We start from the raw sequence: 5,658 nt of genomic DNA, 5'->3' as shown, positions 1-5,658 counted from the left end.
TTGCTACTTTAAATGCAGTAACCCTTTTTGTGCTAATCGCAGCCGGCTAACTTTGTCATTTCCGTACTTTTCGCTTTTCTTCTGGCGTAAACGGTGTTCCAAAATTCCAGCAAAGCTGCTAATACACCATCGTCACCTATCTGTTAATGAAAGAATGCGAGCATTAGCGAGCTTTTGATCACAAAATATATTTTGTCGGCTATGATTACATCGGCAACCGCAAGAACTACTACTGATTGTGCCGCCGGGCCTCAAATTGCCCCCTTTCCAAACGCTCAAGGTTGTTCTTCTGGTAGAAAACAATCCGTATGGCCACTTTTTGCTTTGCCATCCTTTATTTTACATAATGCAGGCTCTGCCTCCCGCTTGTTATCGAAGAGTTTTACTGCCGTTTCCACGCTTCTTGTTAGAGTCACGTGATTATGGTCGAATCACGACGGGCGAATCATGCACGGGCGAATCATGTTTCAAAAACCCGGGTCTATACACTGCACTGAAATCGGCTGTAACCTAGCCTGCAATGGCGTCGAAAGTCATGTAACGCGAATGGCGTTTTAGTGGATCCTTAAACAAAATATACCCTTATGAAGCTCAATAATGGAAAGTCAGTTGGATAAACTAGGCAGGCGGTGAAAACTAACACCTGGAATCTCAAAAGCGACGAGTAATGGACTTCGACAACAATCTGTCGCCCGTCGAGCAGAAATCAAAGTAAGCTGCATTTCTAAAATAATATTTTCACAAGTGTGCCGTTATGTAGAACACTGAAACCAAATGTAAAATTCTCTGGTAACTGATTGGTTCAACAAAGACAGAGACCAAATCTAACACCTTAAGGGGATCTGTGATCAACTCTGCTTAGTCTTCAGGTAAAAAAAAATGGAAATGTGACAGCCAAGAATTATTTGAAAGAAAGCTTGTCGTGTATTTTGTGCTTCATTATTCAAGGAAAAGGTTCTTCATGGAAACGGTTTGATCCTGAAATTTTAGTTTGTTGTAATATTGCGCATATTTGACACGATTGAGTTTTTTCTCTTCATGCACGCAATAATAGCAAATATGTTGTTTGTTTCAAAAAATTGTTCGCTGGAAAAGGTGGCCTTTATGAATTCATCATGTTCTGTGATATGTGTGCTGGATAGTTTTTATGGCAATAGTAAAGTATTTTCTTGTTATTCAAGGAAAATGTTCTTCAGGAAACGGTTTGAAACTGAAGTACAAGGTAATTTGACACGATTGAGTTTCTTGTCTTCACGCACGCAATGAAATAGGAAGAGGTTTTCGCCTCTAAGAGCAAATATGTTGTTTGTTTCAAAAAATCGTTCCCTGGAAAAGGTGGCCTTTATGAATTCATCATGTTATATAATATGCGAGCATAACTGGATAGTTTTTATGGCAATAGTAAAGTATTTTCGTGTCAAAATGAGGTTAGCGTTTTTGTGTTGTGCTAACTTAATTAAATATAAATATACATTCTGCCTCGTGAGTTTGTTATTCTCGTTAACCAGCAATGGAAAGTCATTGCAACGCGAATGGCGTTTTAGTGCATCTTATGTTGTTTGTTTCAATAAAATGTTTCGCTGGAAAAGGATTCTGTGATATTTTCTGCCTTTGTGAATTATAATATCATGTTGTGTATTGAATTTTCGAGCCTAAGGTTGAAACGTGATACGGAAGGATATTTTTAGTATAACTCTGTAAGTAGGAAAGGTTTCATGAAAATAAACAGGTGTGTTGGAAGCGTACTTGAGTTTCAACAAAATGAGCCCCAAAATCAGCAAAAAATTGTGATGCCGGTGAATAATAAAGTAGCTGCTATTTCCAAAATGATGGAATTACCTGGTGATAAATAACCTCGTCTTAGAGAGTAAATTTTTGACTTTGCAGAAACAATGGTGGGCGATTGTGATCTGTTTGTTGAATTCGCTCATTTATTGTCAAACTTTATAACACTTTACAGAAAAAGAAACTTACGAAAACCCGGTATCTAGCCATCATTTGACACAGATGCTTCACTGTTTGGCAAGTAAACATGCCGCGGTAACTTACTAGTAATCACGGCGCCCGCTGAATTCCGGGCGATGTCACTTTCGATTTTGCGATTTATTTGTGCAGCCAAAACGTACCAGGGGCACCCAACGGATCTGTTCCTCACTTTATCTGTTCCCCAGAGGAATCTTGCTGGCTGGCAAAAATACAGGTGTTCCGATGAGCTGGCTGGGAAATTTATTATTGATAGAGGTTTTGCCTGGGAATTACTGACTTATTCTAGCATGTCAACCCGAGCTGGCTGTAGAAACTCTGAAGACTGAGAACGACAAACGACGGCTGGTCAGAGTGATTGCGCTTGCGGAAAAAACACAAAACCTGTGTCGGTTTTGTTCGGTCGTTTGTTAAAAGCGCGCGGAGGTTCTACAGATCGACGAACACGGATTGTGCTGTTTTCCTCATTTACATGTAAGATTAATTTCCATTGTTATTTTATCTGTATGCTGAGATTCTCGTGATGTTCTTCTACACTGAATTGAAATGAACAGAGTGAATTTAACAGTATTAACTTGTATTTTCATTCACAGTTTTTAGTTTCGACCAGAGTTTCGACGGTGTACAATGTGTTTGGTGTTAGCGTTTTCGGAGGTATAAGACTTCCTATTGTAGTTGTTTTAATGCTTTTTTTCGGTTATCTGTATTAATCAAGTGCGTGATGATCTTTTACAGTTGAAGCGAATTGAGCCAACGATCGAATTGTAAAAAATTGACAGCAGTACGTATTTTTCTTATTCGTGTAGGCAGCCACGGGATCAACCAGGTGCTTTCCTCAAACACAAGGTAAAAATCAAGAAAAATTCGCACTTATTTTAATTTAGTTTATTTCGTTAGAAAGACGATTTATTACCCTCGAGAACTCCTGCGAAGAGATCCTTTTGTAAGAACCTGTTGGCAGATATTTGGCATAATTATACAAAACCCTGTTTAGTTAACTAAAATCAAGCAGGTTCTATAATTAGTGAGTAACAGTTAAATTGCAATAAACACTTTATCCAAGGAGTTTGACTTTGAGATCGCATTTATTTATTTTTCTGGCAATCAATACCTATATCTCCTACATACAAATTAGGACCTTGTCCACTTTAAGCCTGCATCCAAGCATCCCTATTTTGCCAGAAAAAAATTATATATTTTTTCGTATATGCAGGCTTTTACTATTGTTTTTTTTTTCTCTGACTAAGAAAACTTTGTTGGTTTTGGTCAGACTGTGGTTTTAATTGTGAGAATGCTTCTGATGATCAGCTGTTTGTATTGGGTAGAGTGCTTAATTAAGACATACTATTGTTCTTACAATGTATGATTGTGTCAGCAATAACTGTTGTCATCAACACATACATTGACAAAACAATTATTTGTTATTGTCACCAACAGCACTAATTCTTTTTTACTTGGCAGATTGTTTACTTTTCCTTTTCAACAATCACAAATTATCTTTAGTCATACTTTGTCTCTGTACAAAGCCAAACTGAGTTAGGCTTGTGACGATGGGCATTCTTGTTTGTTCATTCTTACGACCCTCTCTTTTCCATCAGGTTGAGTTAGGTTTGTGACGATGGCCATTCATTGTTTGTTCATTATTACACTCTCTCTCTTCCATCAGGTTGACTTAGGCTTGTGGCGATGGCCATTCTTTGCTTGTCCATTCTTACGACCATCTCTCTTCCATCAGGTTGAGTTAGGCTTGTGACGATGGCCATTCATTGTTTGTTCATTCTTACGACGCTCTCTCTTCCATCAGGTTGAGTTAGGCTTGTGATGATGGCCATTCATTGTTTGTTCATTCTTACGACCCTCTCTCTTCCATCAGGTTGAGTTAGGCTTGTGACGATGGCCATTCATTGTTTCTTCATTCTTACGACCATCTCTCTTCCATCAGGTTGAGTTAGGCTTGTGACGATGGCCATTCATTGTTTGTTCATTCTTACGACCATCTCTCTTCCATCAGGTTGAGTTATGCTTGTGACGATGGCCATTCATTGTTTGTTCATTCTTACGACCATCTCTCTTCCATCAGGTGGAGTTAGGCTTGTGACGATGGCCATTCATTGTTTGTTCATTCTTACGACCCTCTCTCTTCCATCAGGTTGAGTTAGGCTTGTGACGATGGCCATTCATTGTTTGTTCATTCTTACGACCATCTCTCTTCCATCAGGTTGAGTTAGGCTTGTGACGATGGCCATTCATTGTTTGTTCATTCTTACGACCCTCTCTCTTCCATCAGGTTGAGTTAGGCTTGTGACGATGGCCATTCATTGTTTGTTCATTCTTACGACCCTCTCTCTTCCATCAGGTTCAGTTAGGGCATTCATGGTTTGCACTGAGAACTTTGTTTCCTTTGTGGCCCTCTATTCAGTTGTCTATTAAGTTTCAATTCTCCTTTAATGTGAATGGCTGCACATCCGTGTCATTGGGAGGAAGATGCTCAACAGTTGTTCAGTCATGGTAACATTTTAAATTTTATTAAAATGATTTATGGCATGGAGAAAGTCCATTCATTTTGACCAGTTTAAGTGCTAGACCTATATGGCCTGCAGAAATTTTACTGATCTTGTTATCCATCCAGCTCAAGATGTGACTGTCATATTTGGCGAGTCAAGGGAATTTTTTTTTTTAATTTTTCAGTTGATCTGGAAAGATATATAGCTAAATTTGTTGACTGCTCTGCACCATGATGATAAATAGATCTTATTACCTTAAGCTGTTTTTTTTTTTGCCAATCCGCAAAGACATTCATGATAAATAAACATGTTTCAACTTAAGCGTAAGGTTTCTGCATCTAAGAATTACAGGGGCTCGAGTCTACTTTTTACAAATACTAACAATCACAGGATGCCTACATAATGTGTTTGACCCTTGGTATTATTGAATTTAGAAGCAATGTATGAGAATAGCAAAAAGTTCCATATTATTGTACAATTCTGGGATAAATATTTGCATATAAGATGAGAATAAACTAACCTTCATCCGAAATGTTTTTCTGTGTCGTTATTGTGGCTGCTTGTGGGAAATTTAGTGATTTCAAGGACGTGTGTTGCTCTGGTAAAAATTGCTACAATTTGCCATTTTCAGCCATAATAACAACAGCACATCATTTGAGATAGTTTATCCTCATCTTGTGTAAATATTTATTGCAGAATAGTACAATAATAATTATGGAACTTTTTGCTATTCTCATACATTGCTTCTAAATTCACCCTTTGTGTGGGTCCCCTGTGATAACAATGATTAGTGAGTCCATAGCTAGATCTGAAAACTCAATCAGCATTACTGCTGGCTCTACCCAATTAATATTGGTCTCTAATTTATTTCCTTTTTAATTATTTTTCAGGCTACCATGGAAATAGCAAGGAATTGGACATTAGCAATTGTGTAACTGAAGACATCAATAAAAATGTAAAATGAAGAGCTATTTCAAGGTTCCAGTTGTTCTGCCTTATTGTAGACAATACAGGTTTATCCTAGCAAGTATTTTATTGCTTTTGTGTACAATGTTGCTAGGTATTATGAATTCTGTGCTCGCTCTCCAGGGTGACAAAAGGCTCCTAAAATTCAAACTGCTCGAGACAGCGGTACATGTAGAGTATCATACTAACACAAGAACTACAGCTG

General features: G+C 37.9%; 1 long non-coding RNA gene across 2 annotated transcripts; it reads left to right on the top strand.

Annotated features, from left to right (window-relative positions):
- The first annotated feature begins 2,395 nt into the window (after nucleotides 1-2,395).
- Nucleotides 2,396-5,658, top strand: LOC138022307 (uncharacterized). Of its 2 annotated transcripts, XR_011126553.1 has the most exons (4): nucleotides 2,396-2,457; nucleotides 2,577-2,637; nucleotides 2,790-2,829; nucleotides 5,378-5,658. It is a non-coding gene; the product is annotated as an uncharacterized lncRNA (long non-coding RNA). The 2 variants fall into 2 exon arrangements; XR_011126552.1 differs by lacking the exon at nucleotides 2,396-2,457 and having other exon boundaries at nucleotides 2,539-2,637.

This window comes from Montipora capricornis, chromosome 10 (genome assembly GCF_036669925.1).
Source record: "Montipora capricornis isolate CH-2021 chromosome 10, ASM3666992v2, whole genome shotgun sequence".
Lineage (NCBI taxonomy): Eukaryota > Metazoa > Cnidaria > Anthozoa > Scleractinia > Acroporidae > Montipora > Montipora capricornis.
This window is presented reverse-complemented; position numbering and strand designations above follow the sequence as displayed.